The sequence below is a fragment of the Lasioglossum baleicum genome, chromosome 5 (assembly GCF_051020765.1).
Source record: "Lasioglossum baleicum chromosome 5, iyLasBale1, whole genome shotgun sequence".
In the NCBI taxonomy this organism is placed as follows: domain Eukaryota; kingdom Metazoa; phylum Arthropoda; class Insecta; order Hymenoptera; family Halictidae; genus Lasioglossum; species Lasioglossum baleicum.
This window is the reverse complement of record NC_134933.1, coordinates 5822435-5842100: the sequence shown is the minus strand read 5'-3', so window position 1 is coordinate 5842100 and position 19666 is coordinate 5822435. Positions and strand designations below refer to the sequence as shown.

The 19666-nt window shown below is 40.6% G+C and overlaps 1 protein-coding gene across 3 annotated transcripts in view; it reads left to right on the top strand.

The window, feature by feature from the left end:
- Nucleotides 1-1742: 1742 nt before the first annotated feature.
- The window catches only part of LOC143209172 (neuroligin-1), a 63953-nt gene continuing 46029 nt past the window's right edge, over nt 1743-19666 (top strand). Inside the window, exon 1 of one of the 3 annotated variants that reach the window (XM_076424505.1) lies at nt 1743-1923. The gene's annotated coding sequence lies outside the window, so the exon portion shown is untranslated. Of the gene's footprint in view, nt 1924-8773; nt 9924-19666 lie in introns of those variants that run through there. The other 2 variants (XM_076424503.1, XM_076424504.1) reach the window with 2 other exon arrangements.

Below are 19666 nucleotides of genomic sequence, written 5' to 3'. Positions count from 1 at the left end.
ACAACTTTTTTCAGCTGGCCCAATAACAAAAATTTAAAAAATGTGTTTTGTCAACTGATATAAATTATATACGCTCTGAAAATTTCATTGAAATTGGTTAATTGGTTTACGAATTATAAACGATCAAAAATGGTAAAACTTTCCACTTTATGGTACATTACAAATTATCACTTTTGATCGTTTATAATTCGCAAACCAATTAACTAATTTCAATGAAATTTTCACAGCTTATATAATTTATACCAGTTGACCAGACACATCTTTTAAATTTTCGTTATTGGTCCAGCTCAAAAAGTTGTAAAAATCAATTTTTAATATTGTTTCTCACAATTCCGACCAAATGCATTTTTCAAAATATTTTTTAGACGTCATTTACTAAACTAATGCTTCTAGCCTTACATAAGTCGTTTGGTCCATTCATAAAATAGTTATTCTGATCTAAAATGTGTTGAATCAGTTATGCTCGTTAGTGTAAGTGTGATTAATGCAATCTTGTCATTTTTATGAATACTTGCCGAACACTTGTGCTTGGTAGGTTTAGCATGAAGGGACATTTCTCTGGAATTGATTTAAAGCATTTTCCACCTAAAATTTTTAGTCGAGTAATCCGAGGAAAACCTTATGGAAGGCCATTATTTAAGACCTATCTAAAACATTTTTTTTATTTTTGAAGTAAGTAGGATTAATCGAATTTTGTCATTTTTAAGAATACTTGTGAAACACTTGTGCTTGGTAGGTTTAGCGTTAAGGAACATTTCTCTGGAATTGATTTAAACCATTTTCCACCTAATTTTCTTAGCCGAGTAATCCGAAGAAAACCTTATCAAAGGCCATTATTTAAGACCCAGACATTTTTGTACGAATATACGATTTTAGACTTTTTTATCAGAATGGCGCGGCCCACCGTGTTTGCGGAAAGTAGAAATTTCGAAATTCGCCGACGGCAAACGTTGAAATGCGAGTTCATATGTTTGCGCGGTCGGCGGTTGGAAAACTTGAAAATCGAAGCAGTTAAGAAGTAGAAACGATTATTTCCCTCCTCCAGCCAAAGGAGTTTGCACTTCGCGTCGTGTAGAGTGGCTCAAAGGAGCACCGGACCCGCGAGATATTGATTTTGCGCTTACCGTGTTTTCCGTTCAAACACGGTCCTGTCGAGGCGAACGGAAAATAGATCGCGATTTCGTTGAATCGGATCGCGCGAGTCGCCGTCCACTCTTTCGAACCGTATCCGGCACTTCCGTCCCCGAGCTCGATTAAATTCCGCGATTAGATCTATCGATCCTTTACGGCCTTTTCACCGTGAGATTTTAGAAAACGCGATCAAACAGCTAGCTGCATCACCGCACCGCCTTGGAAATTCTCACCGCGTCGCGATACAGTTGCTTTCGATTACGAAATTTCGTGATTTTCACCGTGCCTGAAAATAGTAAAACATAAGTTATAAACAAAATTGATCATCGTGTGCGTCTCGCCGGGTAAAATGCCACCACGTGTGCGTTGCCATCTTTCTTCCGGAACGCAAATGCGCGCGCATCCCCCACCTCGACGTGTTTTCCCATTTTTTAAACTACAACAACGTTTAAATGAAATTTTATAAGATGCGACATACTTTGAAAATCGTAGAATTATATATGGTTTCGTATAATTTCTAGTATTCAGGTAAATCTGATAAACAAGGTGTTCTTGTTTGCGATTCTACCTGGCCGCTCAGGTGTATGCAAATTTCGCACCACGAGGGAGTCATCAGTCGTGTTTCGCTCGTTGCTTCGACCACATGGTCCCTTCGTAAGTCATCGTGACACTTGACAGCAGTGATCCATCCGTTTCCACACGTTCGCGTACGATCTCCGAGATTTTTACTCGATTTGATTCGTCGCACGAGTGGATCTTCTGAGAACCGGAAGTTCAGGAAGCCGGAGAACGGTAAGTCACGACGTTTATGCGACTTCCGTGTAATTTTCCAGAGACTTGTAGCAGCTCAAGAATGTTTTCTACCCAAAGTAGTTGAATATACAAGAAACAATTGTTTTTTCATTTGAACACTTAGGAAGTTTAACAATTTTTCAAAACATTGTTTTTCTAGCAGGTATATACTGCATTTGCACATTTCATTCTTACTTTAATCGTTTTAATCAGCTGGCGATAATACGTCGGCGTTCTTAAATTATTTTAATCGTTCTATTATTTCGAAAGGCAGTGATTATAGTACAAAATCGTTCGTAACTTTGTTATCATGTCGGTTTTCGCATTGAAATTTCATAGACACACAGAAGATACAGTATTATCAACGTCGATTGAAAAATTTGATTGTTTCAATCGGTTGCGTCAGCTGCGTCTGTTTAAACGGTCTCCGTGGAACGTTTTATTCCCCGACGAAAATTTGTTTGCCAATAACTGCGCTCGGATACACCTGCTTAATTAACGGACTGCTTCCTTGGCGGGCAAACAAGGAACAGCCAATTTCCTCTTTCTTTTCCCCGGTTCGTTCCATTTTTCCCCCGGTGGTGGTCCCGGTTGCTTCATAAGTTACGGTTACTCCTGTGTCGGCTGAGAAAATTCGATCTATTTGTCCGTGAGGCGAAGGATCCGTATTCTCTTGGATTGCACGGGATTGAGGGGATCTAATTAACTGCGACGGGAATCGATCGACCGCCTTGAAAGCCGAGCTGTGCAACCGGCTTACGGGCCAAGAGATTTTTTTAAATTTCCCGCTCCGTCGGTGGGCATTTGTTTGTCCGGACTGATAGAGATGAATCGATGCTCGAGGAATCTGACTGCGTTTTATCGCTTGGCCCCGCAGTTTTTAGCTCTGTCTATCTCCTTCCGGAAAAAACGCTGGGATTAATAAATAGGATCCACCGAAAAGTTCTTTCGAAAGTTCGCCGGACGGGGTCGCCGGAGTGCCGATCGATTTCTGATATCGGGTCGCCGATGTAAGACTGGCACTCGAGGGTCGAGAGTTAATTATCTTTAATTACTTCTCCACCGGTTGTTTTTCTCGGATGCGTTCGCCCGACGGCCCGGGATAAAAAGATGGGTCACTCGATCACTTTGTCAATTTTTATTTAACTTGTACGGTTCGGTTACTGCTAACATCCGAATGGCGAGACTCAGGATCACTAAGAATGACCATACCATAATTTAAAACAGTGTACACACCGTTACATTTGTCTGTATTTGATAAACTGCTAAAAATTTAAGTGTGGCACGATTAATGCCATTCATTTCACAAAAAATCATTTAAATTCGACAAAATTTCGGAGTTCTACAATTAAAATAGTTTCGAGCGCAAAGGGTTAAAACAGTTAACAAACAACTGCCTAAACGAACCTAGGCATTGTCGCAGAATTGTCGAGAACGTTCGCTTTTTGAGGATTAAATTAGTAAAAGTTTCTTTCGGCGCATGATAAATTTTTGCATGGTATAAATTCGAAATAATCCGCAATTCAGTTTTATGGATTTATGGACAGCACACGATTCACATAAAATCAGCGATCCGCTCACGGCACGTGTGAAAATTCTAATTGTATTTACTTACACCGGTCCAGCTAAAAAAAACTCCCATTAAATTGTCCGTCGTTACCTTCGGCGTCGTCATCGGGTATCAGATCTTTTTTCAGATTCGTCGCTCAGTTTCCAATTAACTTCGACGTCGCGCAAACTGAAATCCCATTCGCATCCTTTCAATATCGACATTTCCCGCGAGTATAATTTGCGCGGGCTCTTGTAATTGTCGGGGCCCATTAATTGGTATTCATGTTCTGTCACCGCTTTTTTTTTTAATCCTCCACCAATAATTCCGCAAAAATTCCGCAACCGCAAAAATTTCCAGTCCGCCTGTCGACTATGTTTTTATACGAGTTATTCTATTTCCGGTTCTTCTCGGCGTCGAACTATTAAAGCAACAAAACGGGCGCAAATATCCGCGTTCGGTCGCTCGAGTGCTGATCAAATTAATTTCCGAAAACATTCCGCGTGTTTGTTGAAAAGCCATTTTGGTGGGTAGTTACCCTTGTAAATTCCCGCTTGCCCGATATTGCGCTGGTGCGAGTCAAACGACTCGTTCGAGGACGTGTACAATCCGAGGCAAAAAGATGGCGTGTTTATTCGATTAAAGATGACCTGAATGGCTATTATTGTCTACCGGCAAATTAGTTCAAGAAGATTGTTATGTAACAATACGTTTTTAAGTCTCCTTCTGGTACCTGACAATTATTCAAACTTCTATCAATAGGTTTCTGGTAATCTTGAAAAAGAACCCTGTGATAAAATTGTATATCTGATTTCGAACGGATTCAACGAAATCAGCCAATCTCGTATTTCAACATATTTATTTCAACTGCGTTGAATGGAAACGATAAAAGCGAAAACCATTTGTACAAATCAGTAGAGTGAATTGTGCAATGGCGTAAAACACGAATAGATTCAACTAACAATTTATTTTGAAATGGATATATTGAAATAACAATTTATCTTGAAATAGATATATTCGAGTAACAATTTATTTTTTAAAATTTTCATAACGAAGATGAAGAAATTGGGTGGAATAAAAAACAGTAAAAGACTAGAGAAATCGAAGAATATTGTAGGTTTTAATATATCAACTAACAATTTATTTCAGGTATTCAACTAACAATTTATTTTGGAATGGATATATTGAAATAACAATTTATCTTGAAATAGATATATTCGAGTAACAATTTATTTTAAAAATTTTCATAACGAAGATGAAGAAATTGGGTGGAATAAAAAACAGTAAAAGGCTAGAGAAATCGAAGAATATTGTAGGTTTCAATGTATCAACTAACAATTCATTTCAGGTATTCAACTAACAATTTATTTTGGAATGGATACATTGAAATAATAATTTATCTTGACATAGATATATTCGAGTAACAATTTATTTTGGAATGGATACATTGAAATAATAATTTATCTTGACATAGATATATTCGAGTAACAATTTATTTTAAAAAATTTCCATAACGAAGATAAAGAAGTTAGGTGGAATAAAAAACAATGAAAGACTAGAGAAATCGGAGAATATTGTAGGTTTCAATGTATCAAAATTATTAAGGGGTGAAATGAATTTTTGTCTATTTTCCTTTTGCATAAAGCTTTGCAGTCTAACGATTATGTAAATTCAGAAACTTGAATAACGTGTGAGCTCGCTGCGTAGCAAAATAGAACGGCGAAAGATTGTTAACAATTTCGGTAGGAGTTGAACGAAGGCAACACGTGAACTAGCGTTAATTCGAGCGGATAAAATATACAACATCTCGAGCAGCATAGCGACATCCTCAATGGTTCGTAAACCCACCCCCCGATTAAGCCGAGACTCCCATGGGAGTCTTGGCCGAGCTAAATACGTCACCAAACGGCATTGTCCCGGCCGGGATCCTCGGGGAAACGGAGCTTGAACACCAATCAGGATAAAACGTGAAAACTCACGGTAACCAGCGATCTATGTGTGTATCGATGATTCGAAACTCCCGCCTCGTGAAACCTCGATGCCATAACGACAGGAAAAATCCGTGGCATATTCAAATTTCCATCACCGAGCACGAGCTACCGAAACACGAGCACGCTTGTGGGCGAGCACTCGCCCAGAAATTGCCTCGTTGTCCTCGACGCCGTCGTTATTTACGGACCTTAACGAGCGAAAGCTTACGCTCTCTCTTCTCTCTCCTCTTCTCTCTTCTCTTCTCCCCTCTCCTCTTCTCTCCACGCTCGTCAGGCTTGCACGAGGTTGCGAGCAACCATGCGTCGCGCGCTTCTTTTCACTGTAAAATCTTCTTTGTATCCCGACGACGAGTTCCTTCGGATTTGTGAAAATCGGGGGATGCGCGTTGACCCTTTAATCTATTGTCCACCGACTATTTCAAAAGTTATAATCACACTTCTATTTTAATTGTGAGCGCTAGACGCCGTATTGTTTGCATTTATGGACATACGAGCAGAGTTGGGCAAAAATTTAAGCAACGATTGATGAATAACTTTCTACTTCAATCGTTAATCGCAATTAACAATTAACCACCTAGTTTAGTCGTTAAAATTGCGGTTAACGATTAAATACTTATTAATCGTTAATTGCGGTTGATGATTACATACTTATTAATCGTTAAAATTGCGGTTAACGATTAAATACTCATTAGTCGTTAATTGGGAATAACTGTTAAATTTCTACTTCAATCATTAATCGCAATTAACGATTACATTCCTTTCAATTGTAATCGTCAATCGGATAATTGATTAATGATTAACTGCTGAAATTTCGAAATGAAATACGGAATCAAAACTGTATGCATACTGAAGAAAATGTAAACTGAGTTTAGGTGTATTGTCATTTGGTCTATAATAGAAACTCTGTTTACGTGCTTTTATGTTTTTCTCGATGATTTCTTTTTTTAATCAACGATTGACGATTAACTTCGTCAATCGATTGAATCAGTCTCCGATTTTTCGATGATTTCTTTTTTAAATCGACGATTGACGATTAACTTCATAAATCGATTGAATCAATCGTCGATTTTTCAACGATTACCTTTTTTAATCGTACATATTAATCAAACAATCTTGATTATTATTAATCGATTAATGGCCAACTCTGTATACGAGTGGGTGTAAGTCCAAGCGGTAGAAGGATTACAAGATACATATTTTGAGAATATCCGTTACAGCGGCTTTATTTGGTTTATTTGAATGGATGGGCGTATATTCAAGCAGTAGGATTAAAAGAATGTAATACTTTACTATTAAACAGCTATTGCTGTTGATGGACCCATTAAAAAATCCTTAGCCATGCAACCCATTATCTCCAAAGGATGATGCACGTACGTAACTATCAGAAAATCGACGCCACATGGATCCAAGTTGAAACTAGTCTCGTTAAGTTTGACAGAATGATCAGACGCGAGGTCACTATCATACGTGACGTTTAACGTACTCGTGTGACGTGCAGCTGTAATATCCGCGCATCTACACCCTGCACGTGAGAATTAAACTCGAGTTGAGTCTTTGCAAACAACGTCTTGAATTCCCGATAAATCATGCTATGTATCCTTATTGAACACGGCCAATACATTAAAAATAGCGCGACGATATTTTTAAACGCTTGTATTTACTGTTTCGTATTTCTCGTCCCCATTTTCGACACAAATGCACAAGATCCGCAAGTGTATTCATAGCCTTGTTAGCGTCATTACATGCGCTTGTATATCCAGAGGGAATGCACAAGAAGCCACAGAATGAAATCGTAAGGCTAGAGGTTAAAGATCCAGAATAGCGACCTGTATTGAAATCTCTTTCATGTGAGGTCCACCTAAAATAAGTCACCTAAATATATCGAAACCGTTCGATCTTTACCGAAATAGATATCGCGATTAACTTCGAGCAAATGTCGTGAACGAGAAGGAAGAAACGGATTCATAAAGAGCTCGAACACATTTTACGCTTAATAAAGTCGCGATACTTCAACGAGAACGAGAGAGAAAGAGAAGGAGTGGAAGAGTTGAGCGAGAGAGAGAGAGAGAGAGAGAAAGAGAGAGAGCAGGGCGGCTAGTCGATTTCCATCCCGAGATATAGGAGAAGTTAGGCTAACTCGATTCCCGTTAATTTAACTTGGAACGGTATCTTCGATGTTTGCTAATCCGGTAGCTTTATTTGTCGGAGCGGCGGCGCAGTCGAAAACAATCGGACAAGTAGCGAGCGGGCTTACTGCTGCATTGTGTTTCGAACATACTGGACGGACAAAACCTGCAATTTTAGTTGCAAAAAAGTGGTGATGGTTAGTTCATTCTTTTTACTAGAACTTGTTCGGTTTAAAAAGCTTGTAACGTGTACGATACATTTTTTTTTCTACGGTTGTTGACAGCATGTTCCAATTTTAGGTCGTGAAAGAATCGTATGAATTATTGAATTAAACATTTTTTATCAGAATAGGTGGGTTTTATCTGGATTTTTAATGCAGCAATATCGTTTGTTATCAATGTTAATTATGGGATTTCCAGCTTCTGGCGGATACAAAATTAATTTTGCGCAACAATGTGTGCCTAATTATTTAGACTATTTTGCCAAAGGTGGCCTTACATTCGATACGAGTGTATCAAATCCCGGAAAAACAAAGATCGCAGAGCCTGCAGTACCGAAAACGGCAAAATTTTTGCTGCGGCGCGTGGGAGGGCAGATGAGGGTGGCATCGATTCCTCCGTATTCAATTTGCGCTGGCAAAAACACGAAAATCCGGAGTATGGTCCAGCTGTCTTGGGGCCCTAGGTAGCCGAGTAGTGCGGTGGCCGGCTTTGAAAGTGCAATTGATCGCGAGGCCAGGCTGAGACAGCGGGATCCGCGCGGACCTCAGGCGTAGGTCGTGGACCGTCCCTCCTTTTCCAGCCAGGGTGCTGTCTGTTGCTGCCAACTTCGACAAAGAGAGAGTCTTCCTTTCTCCGTCTGCGTCCTCGTTGGTCGCGGATGATCTCGTTCTAGTCTGGCTGCCGAAAGCGGCGAAGGCGCAGCAGCAACAGCGAGTAGCATCGGGGTTTGTGTGGGAGTATAGTAGGCGGAGGGTGGAGGTCTGAGAGTAGAAGGAGAGATGAGAGAAGGCGAGAGAAGGGTGGTCGAGTAGGAGGTTCAGAGAGAGAGCGAGAGAGGAGAATCCGTCGGAGAGGCTGAAAGACTCCGAGGAACGGGATGAAGAGAGAAAGTAGGATATCGAGCTGGGGGAGGCTGGTGCCGGGGCGAGTGGGGGTGCGAGGGGACAGCTCGAAAGAAGAAGAAAACCGGGAAGGAGGGTGAGAGAGACACGAGGGTGTAGGGCACACGGAAGAGGGAGAAAATCTAGGGGAACAGCGACAGGAGGTGAAAAAGGGAGAAAAGTGTGGAGAGAGGTGGAGAAGAGCCGGAACGACCCGGGGGTTGCCGTGGCGTTATCGACCGGACTGGTGGTCGGTATGAAACCAGGCGTCGGCGCCGTGGATGCCCTGGCTTCCTCGAGTGCCGGACCATCCTCCACTTCCCCTGCCACCCACCACCGTCACCACCACCACCACCACCACTACCATCGCCGGCTCTCTACCACCACGGAACCAGCAGCAGCAGCACCACCAGCAGCAGCAGCAGCACCGACAGCAGCAGCAGGACCAGCACCAGCACCAGCACCGCCACCTCCATGGAGGTCGCGCGGCTGGCCGTCAGTAGAGCCCGGGACAGACAGCCGATCGCGCACACGAAGGGTCGTCCCTGGGAGCGGGTTTGCTCGGGTGTTTCGGGTCGGTCTCGGTTCCCAGCGCCGGTTCAAAGGATCACCGTGTTCCTATTCTCGCGTCTTCTCTCGAGATCCTCTCTCGGAGATAGTTCGTTGATACTCGTTCACAGTACAGCGTCGGTGACCACCGGGATCCCGGGATGAAGACACCTCGTGGCTAGTGGTGGTGAGGGTGCAGGTGGTGGAGTGGTGGACCAGTTCCTCCGCGAGAGAGCCGAACGCTGCCGGAGTCGGCCCGAGAGTGCACCGAGTGCAGTGCGAACTGCAGTTTCCATCTGCGCCGTGATGTTCCGGGTCTAGGTGACACCTAGAACTATATCAACCGTGAGACTCCACTCCGTGTGCTGTGTGCCTGGATATGCTTCGACGATCCATGAACTTCTCGCAGCAGCAGACCTCGTGGACTTTGACCGGATCGTGCACGGGTCCAAGGATCGCCGTTAGACCGCCCGTGTTTTTGTTGTTGTTGTTGTTGTTGTTGTTCGCCGCCGTCTGCCTTGCCTCCGCAAGATGTTAACGGATCTGTGCTGTGGCGGCGTACCAGCGTCCGCCGATCGTGTGAATCGCGAGCGACCCGCCGACACGGACTTATGGTTTAATGGTAAACTACTTACCGAAGTGTTAACTTTGTTCTCCTCCTTGAAGCCGTTTAAGTTGGAAGGTATGCAAATACGTGCCGGATGGAGAACTTTTAGTTCGCTCGACCTTTAATCACGGTTGAAAAGCCACGGTAACTTCGACGAACGCTAGCTTAGTCTAGCCTCCCCGTGATACTTTCGCGACGATCAACCGGAGGATCCGTTTCGAATGTTGTCTCTTCGATAGTTGCTTCCGCCGAGGTTGTTTATCGTTCAACATCGCCGTGATTAAACCCTGCAATCCCGTTGCACACACCGTCACTCGTGATTCGGATCGAGATTGCGAATCAACGCGATCAGTCTCGACCTATCCGATCGGCCGTCCGCGTCCGATAAATCAGGCTGGCTTTTTCGGAATGATCTACCATTTGTTTCCCGGTCTCCCGCGATTATGCGGCAAAGTTAGCGCAAGCTAATTAGCCAAAGTATCGTATCGGGTAATCACTTAATCCCCAGCACTCCGAGGATTTTTACGCCATCAGCAACCCCAAACCCTTCGCGCTCGAATGGCGACTCGGAGGCGTCGCTAAAAATCATCGTATCCAACTCGAAACTGTTTTCGCATTAGTAGATTTGTTCGGATTTCAACCTTGTTTGTTCCTCGAGGATTTAGCCATTTTCTACTTTGGATACTGTAGAAATTTGGATTTCTTTGAATTTCTTCTAATATTTCGCAGGTTTTTTATTCTTAGAAATTTATTCAATAATTCTCAATGTGGTAGCATCTTTGTAATTAAACCGGGTCATTTTATCGGCTTTAATACAGTTGATGCTAATTAGCTTGCTCCGTTCTCTTGTAAATATATTAGGTGTGCTAATTAATTCGTGGCCCCTGCAAGAGACTAATGGATTCTTTTTTAATGGTTTATTCTTCAAATTTTTTCAATTTTAAACGACGATTTTATTACAATGCTGTCTTCTGACTTTACGAGGATTTTCTTGCAGCATCCAATTCGATTTAATCCAACCTTTTTTGCGTTTGGCAAATCCAGTTCAACTTTTTATATGTATTACAAACAGCAGCAGCTGTTTACAAACCAGAGTAAATATTTCCCTCCATCAGAAGCTTTTTGTAAATTGAGATGCAAAAAGAATACACAGTTTCATGTTGCTTATCGAACGACGTCGCATTGAATACTGTTTGATGCGCTTATGCACCCAACAGCGCTCGATTATGTGAAGTGAATTTAAATGAAAGTAACAATTGGCTAATTCTAAACCTACCAATGTCTGCCTAATGATCATATTGTGAAGCATCATTTCACAATTGTTGAAATTACGAAGTTGCTTTCATAGAGCACGAATGAACTTGATCGAGACACAAATTGTGTACAATTTGACAGCGGATCTTTATACAGAATCAAATAAAAATTTGATTCTCCTTTAAATCATTTGAATAAGTTGGAAACGACGCTGTTAAATTCTATTGAGCTTTCTACTGTTCGGAATTCCACTTACATTTCATTTCTCTCATAAACGCAAGTAATCCGCAGTCTAATCAGAACAGACCAAGTATTTAGATAACAATTTACATTTTCCGTCAACACTGTCCGACTGTTATCTGCGAAGAATGAACGTGCGCGTCTAGTAAATATTATTACAACGGAGTGCAGGGGGTTAAAATGATCTCGGAGCCGATCGAGATTGAAAAGTTCCCGGCGAAGTTAGTTCAGCGAAATGTACTGCGCCAAAGTTAGCGCGGAACGGGAGCGCCGCGCCGGGCAAAGGCGACAAAGGGAATGCAAGTCTCGGGTAGTCTTTTACAGTCTTTTCTTCCGTAAACCGTGCATGCTGCGAATGATCAAATAGTTTCAGGCGGTGTCGCACGGCTCGCGAACGAGGAACGAGGTCGGCGCTCGCGCGAAATTCCCATTGCGCTCGGTGAATTTTTTCCTCTCGGCGACTTCCGGCCGCTCGGTCTTCTAATTTCGCAGGCGGTAATCCGCCGCCATTAATTGCAGCCGAGGTGTCGGGGGGCGGAGAGTCCCGCAAAGTCGTAATTCCCGTGGTTTTCCAGCGTGGCTCAAGTGTCACCGCCTCTCGGAGACGCGGTCTTTCGGCGTCGAAAAGTTTCCCGTGGATCGGTAATCCGACTGTCGTATCCATATCTCGATAATTCCCCGAGGATCGATCGTCGGGGTTGGAAGTTTCGAGCGGGCAGCCCTGGCTCGGCGAATTATTAATCGCCGACCTCCATGAAACCGCCCCCGCTTTCTCTCTCTCTCTCTCTCTCTCTCTCTCTCTCTCTCTCTTCCTCTCTCTCTCTACAACGCCCTATCCGTCGTGTCCCGTGCAATTAGCGTGAGCTAGGAATTTCATTTTGTTCCGGACAACTCTCTCCTCTCGCAGCCCTTTCTCGCGTCCTGTCCACCCCGATTAACGGGCTGATCCGATATCTGCTCGATGACAGCGAAGAAACAAGGACGAGCGACGGATGTTCATCGACTCGATTCCGAACGCGTAATCCGACGACACTGTGATCCTCTTTTCGAATCGCAAAGCTTCACCAACTTCCGCGACGGAAGCCTCTGATAGGCAACGAATCGGCAAGCTGTTGGACCCTTCAACCTGTGGCCAACATTCTTTTTTATTGGGCAAAGGTTCCTTTGACGTTGTGAATAAGAATCGAGGGATTTGCAGCGATAAGGCGACAGAGTTTTTATACACTAACGAGCAAAACTGATTCAACACACTTTAAATCAGAATAACTTTTTTATGAATGGACCAAACGACCTCAATTTCTCTGTAAGGCTAGTAGAATTAGCTTAGTAAATGACGTCTAAAAAATATTTTGAAAAAATGCATTTGGACGAAATTGTGAAAAACAATATAGTAAAAATTGATTTTTACAACTTTTTTAGCTGGCCCAATAACGAAAATTTAAAAGATGTGTCTGATCAACTGGTATAAATTATATACGCTCTGAAAATTTCATTGAAATTGGTTAATTGGTTTACGAATTATAAACGATCAAAAGTGGTAATTTGTAGTGTACCATACAGTGGCAAGTTTCACCATTTTTGATCGTTTATAATTCGTAAACCAATTAACCAATTTCAATGAAATTTTCAGAGCGTATATAATTTATACCAGTTGATCAGACACATCTTTTAAATTTTCGTTATTGGGCCAGCTAAAAAAGTTGTAAAAATCAATTTTTACTATATTGTTTTTCACAATTTCGTCCAAATGCATTTTTTCAAAATATTTTTTAGACGTCATTTACTAAGCTAATTCTACTAGCCTTACAGAGAAATTGAGGTCGTTTGGTCCATTCATAAAAAAGTTATTCTGATTTAAAGTGTGTTGGATCAGTTATGCTCCTTACGTATATTAGGTTGGCAAGAATGTAATTTCGGTATTTTAAGGTGAAATATAGCCCAATTTTTTTACTCAAGCAATGAACTTTAATGAATAAGATATGTACCCTTTTGCTGGATGATCTTTTGCCAAAAAAGAATAAACAAATATTTTATTGATTAAAGTTTATCAGTTGAATAAAGAAATTCGGTTTTATTTCACCTTAAAATACCGAAACTACTTTCATGCCAACCTAATATTTTCTGTTGGTGTTTGTATAGCCTGTTTTGTCGAGAAGATGTTCAATTCGAATAAAAACCAAAGGTAAAATACAATATCTGTGATTGTATTGCACTAAAGTCACTTCTTATCTTGATTCAGATTATTTTCAAGACTAGAACGTGTTCTAGTAAGCGTAAATAAGCAAGGAGGTCTCGAATAAATTTTTACACCCACCACCTGCTGGGAACTTGTGAAATGTATTTCTCAAAACCACTTACTCCAAATTGACAGGCACAATAGTGAAAAAGCTGCTCGTCAACTGGAATGTCCGATGCATACAACTAAACAATAGCTTGCCCTCGTTGACGAACGTAGAACATTTATAAATAAATCAAATCCGACAATCTTTTTGCAGAAACAGCTCGAAAATGTCTGAGCCGAATCGTAAATTTTCGTTCATCTCAAATATCAATCTTAATAACCAAACAATGAATGCCAAAAAAACATTTTTGACGTATTACAAGATTTTTCATTTCTTCTCTCCGTGCTTGTTATTAAACCGGCGGCTACCAGATGGTTCTGACCTACTGCATGTGACGGTTTACTATAATGAAATCGGTTCTTACCGCTGCAACATGAATAAAGATGCGTCTACTCTTCTGTAGTAGGGGTAGTTTACGCTTTGAAGGAGAGCGGCTCTGTCGAGAGTATACACTGTGCTATTCTATATTAAATAAGCAAATGATTCGTAAACAATCTTGACAATTATGAAAACTAGGAGAGACAGTAACAATTTTTTATTATATAACATTGGCTGAGCTATAAAGCCTCGTCGTTTTCCTTCTCAACGTATCGTCGGGTACAAAAATAAATATTATAAATAACTAGATATCGCTTTGAAAGGTGACGGACTAATAATGTATCTTAATCCAAGTAAAATTTGTCTTTTTTAACACTTTGTGTGCCGGTAGTCTATTTCAAGAGACTTCCTCGTCCCTGAATAATATCAAAGAGGAGCTAAATCGATTTTTAACTTAATAATTATGAATAAAATCATTAGATAACATTACTGAGTGTGAGCAATCCTTAAAAGTGTTACAACACGCAATAAAATTGCTACGTTTATGAAAGATCCACTAAAAAATCTGCGAGTCGGAAATTCCAAAGTGAAACATTTACCAACCGCCCCAATAATTAAATGGACCCAGTGACAAGTTCGAATAGCAGTCTAGAAATCCGTGTCAGTACAGCCGGAAGTTGGAAAATGCAGGGAATTGCTGTACTTGTAAAGAATCTACTCAAAATCCTTCAGCTGTGAATCCGAAATTTCGAACAAAGTCGAACAAAGTGAAACGGGCGAAGCTTTTTAGCCGCTCCAATAATTAAGTGACGAGTTCGAGCAACACGATATCGAAATCTGTGTCAGTAGAAAAAGTTAGCAAGCACAGGACGTTTCTGCGAAGATAGTCTCTCAGGGATGGGAAGTGGAAAGTCTCGTTCACAGTCGGACTGGAGAATTTTTTATATTCGAGGGAAAGTTTCTCGGCACAGTCGTGGCTCCTGTTCTCCTCGCGGAAGACATAACGATCTTGAATCGGTGTCATTTACGGCCGCGGATGCGATCCACATAAATTTCTGTCGGTCACGTAATTCAAACGCCCCTTAAATTTTATTCGGCCTGGAGTTACTGTGTCGAGTATACATTTTTATTCGAGTAATCGTACGTGACGTTAACGGGAGCACGCTTATTCAACTAACATTGTTTCGACGGTGAAAATAAATCAAGTATTGTTTTTAAGCAAACGGGAAACTGCGGAAGATTTGTTGTTATTGCCACGCGAATGTTCACGTAAACATTTCGTATTTTATTTAGGACGTTCCCGACGTATTATTTATATTAAACCCTTGACTAGCGATGCGGGATGAATGAGTACATAAAACAGTAAATACGTTAAAAGAATAATATGATCGTTTTATTTTTGATTAATTGAAATAATTAAACCGAGGAATTTTCATTTGGCATAAAAATTTAGAGTCTAATTGTAACTTTAGCAAGAAAATATTACTAGACTGCGGATTTTATGCATTTATGACAAAAATGGGCACGTACAATTTAAAGCAGTGGGCATGGTAAAAATATTTAAGGACATCAATGTATTCGTTTCAGATGAATAGGGTAATTAAAAGACGAATACAATTTTTATTTGGCTCCTGTGTCCTGCAATCAATGTGAACATTTCATATTTCGGATAAAGATCCGCAGTCTGGATATTACTGTTGTGTAATTTATTATTACGTATAAAATTATTTATAAATGGAGCACATTTCAGATGACGTCACCAGTCAAGGGAAGAATGAGTACATGAAACAGTAAATACGTTAAAAGAATAATATGATCGCGTTATTTTTGATTAATTGAAATAATTAAACCGAGGAATTTTCATTTTGCATAAAGGTTTAGAGACTAATTATAACTTTAGCAAGAAAATACTACTGTTGAGTAATTTATCATTATGTATAAAATAATTTATTTATAAATGGAGCATATTTCAGATGATGTCACCAGTCAAGGGTTAAATTGATTCAATGAATTTTATTATGGAGTATTATCTTCTTGATTTTGTACTAGGAAGACGTTTCAGTTTCGTCGAGCAAACCGGTCTTGCGTGCGGCTGATACCGTGTCCGACCATTGCTCGCCTTTTCTACTTACAATGAACGCGGAGATACGGCAGTACTGTTCCACATCCTATTCTCCTCGAATTATCTGTTTTCCTAGAAGCATGCCAGTGGCAATTTTTCTAAATACGAATAAGCGATGCAGTTTGTTGCAAATGATCATATTTGATTTCATGGAATCGGAGATCACGCCAAAATCATTTCATCAACAACTTGCCCTGCATTTTCACGTCAGCTGCAATGTGGTAAAGAAAAATGTACGTTCACACTGGGTGTAAATTTTTATATTTTTCTTTAATATACTTGTTGTTACTTTAATACACTTGGACGATAGAAGGCTGGATGAAAGACAACACTCGTAAAGAAAATCAAATCTGCTAAAACTACAAAGGATCTTCAGGATTTCAAAGTGGACCCAAACCCGTCAAAGACAACATCTAAAATCTCCAAAAAATAGAATTAGATTCTGAAAATAAACAACGATTATATCTACACTCCGCGACAAAACTATAAGACACCTGCGATTTTAGCTAATATTTTATTAATACTAATTTTTTCGTAAAAGTTTTCGTTATTAATCCAAAGAATCAATTAAAGTTTAATTAACATTTCCATAGCGGCAATGTTGTTGAATTACACTGAGAAAAGTTTCATTAAAATTTCTAATTTTTGATAAAACAAGGTGCGACAAAACTATAAGACAATGTATATTTTACGTAAGAAAAAGTCGGTGGAAGTTAATGACAAATATTTTTTTCTATTTAATAGTAATGTGTTGTGCCACCTTTATTTTATATAGTTTCAATTAATCGTCGTGGTATCGATATGTATAAATTTTTTATTTGATCTTGACTTAATTTGGCCCATTTTCTTCAATACGAGCTTTCAACTCTTTCACCGACAAAAACTGTTTCCGATTTCCATATACAGCACGTGCTAAAATTTCTCAGATGTTTTCTATTATATTTAAATCTGGAGACCTCGCAGGCCATGGTAAAATTTGTATATTGCGGTCTTCAAAATATTTTTTTACACGTTTCGCTGTATGCACAGCGGCATTATCGTGTTTGAAAATATAATTTTCACATGCAATAGTGCTTGCATGTAGCGTTAATTGTTCTTTTAATATTTCTACATATTTAATTGCGTTCATGCTGGTGTTAATAAATTTTACATTGGTTCTCCCGTGGTACCCTATTGCGGCCCATACCATGATGCCGCCTCCGCTCATTTGCCTCCTTGACAAATGCAATTCTTCCTTCCGCAAATCATGAAAATAATATGAAAGACCATCCGGTCCATCTAAATTGAAACGTTTTTCATCAGAAAAAATAACTTTTCTCCACTTTTTCTTCCACTGGACATGTCTCTCTGCAATATCTTCCCTGGCTGCTTTGTGTCGATTCGTAAGTGGCTGTTTTTTCTGCAATTTTCGTGTTTTTAAATGCTTGGCCCGTTTAATTATCCGTTGCACATTACGAATATTGGTGTGAACGCCAGCTTGCGCTGCAATTTGCCGTGCTGTCAAGCTAGAATTCGACGCTACCCTCAGAACGGCTCGTCGTTGTCGCTCGGTTGTCGCTTTTGGACGCCCACCAGGATGTTTCTTTCCATAATTTTCTCTACTTTTTAAATAATTGAGCACGGCACATCGACTTCGCCCAGCCACTCTTGAAATTTCTGAAATAAAAGTATTCTTTTCTTTTAAATTTAGGATCACTCATATTTCACTGTCTGTCAGCTTTTTCCCACGTGGCATTGTAGTTATATTATGTTAGAATAAAATTACAAATGTTTAATTTCAAGTAAAACAATTACTTCTAACACTGTGACTGCGAGTGGAGTATAAGATCGACTGACGAAAAGCTACTGTCTTATAGTTTTGTCGCGACGAGAATAGCATGTTTTTACATACATTTCCCAAATTCTTGGAATTGTAGCCTTCGATATTTCGTAGAACTGTAGAATATACTTCTATATAATGTAAACAATGACACTATGACTGCAGGAAGACAAAACTCGAGACTTACATAGAATTTTCATCGAATTTCGCACATGTCTTATAGTTTTGTCGTGGAGTGTAAATTAAGATCACCCTATCTTATTAAAGTCTGGTAATACACTGGGATTATTGGATATGTAACATGCTCGTGTAATCATATATTTGACGATTTACAGAGCTTTTAATTAATTTCTCATTATCCAATGGTTAACAGTTCCGACCTGCTCCATTTCCGCATAGAATGGCTCATGTCTAAGTGGCTGCCTTTAGGTAGACCCTAAACCCTGTCCTGTACAGGAACGCCGATTGTTTCCCAACAGTCGCGACTATGCGTAGTATAATTACCACGGCTGAATCGCGTGTTTGGTAATTTGCGTCCGTTCCGATTCCCTTTGGCGAAAGCGAGAGAAGCGTATACGGTTACAGGGATCAACCAAAGGGTCGCACTTGAAACGTAGAACAGGGGCAACTTGGAAATTGGAAATTCTCACATCGCCGTGGACCCGGTATTATTGGGTTTCGCGTCATTTGCGGCTTCAGAACGGAGGATGTTACAAATTGAGTTGTCCGGCGTAATTCCCGACGCGGCAGCACCGAAAAAGCCCGCTAAATGTCTGCGGAACGACGGAACAAAAGCAACCCCGCTGCCTTTCGGGGCCAGATTAATGTTATTATTCCATTACTTTCGTCGCCGTGGCGACTCGTTCCCGTGGAAACTGCCTTTCGGTTCACCGGCCGATTTCCCCGGTGCTGGTTTTCTTCGTGCGCCGGCGCGAACGATTATAACTCCGCTTAATGGGCTCCCCGTCGAATTATTTCGAGCGCGCAGCTCCGTTTTTCGCAAAACCATTAATACAACCGTCCGTACAAATAATTCGGAAACATCGGTTTAATTGCCTTGACCTCGTACTGCACGGCTACGTTGATTACGTCCTGACGGATTCGTTAGAAGCGACGAATAAACGGGTTCCTTTCTCTAGAAGTAACAGGAGTTCGTCGAAACACAACATTGTTCGAACCAGGCATTGTCAAGTTTGTAAGTTCTTCTTTTGTGGAAATTTACAAACGAAAATTTGACCGTTCTGATGCATCGATGTATTTGAACTATTTCGTAGCGCTTATCAAATTTATCAGAGAGAATTGAGAATTCGAATTCGATTCTGTCAAAGGCGAAGTTCTACTCTGTGCCGATTTTTCCCGTTTCTATGAAATAATACGAGTGCAAACGGTCGTGGAAGAAGGTTACTCACTTTGAGGGTATAGCGTGCATTATCCCTCTCCAATAATCACGCTTCGTCGATCCCCTTACGTCATCTCCGCCGCATTATGGGGCTTTCATTCAATCTCGTTCCTTCATCGCTATTTTTCTTTTCCTCTGTCATCAAGACGGAGACGCCAGCCGGTAAAACGATCGCTGGATCTTATCCGCGGGATGTCTTACAATTATTACTGGACGGTTCTCTCGCCATAGATTCCAGAGCTTTCAAGTTTTTCACCCCATAGGACATACGATTTATTGAAAAACCTTCCTTATTTTGTCAATTATCTTCCTCTATTATTTTGA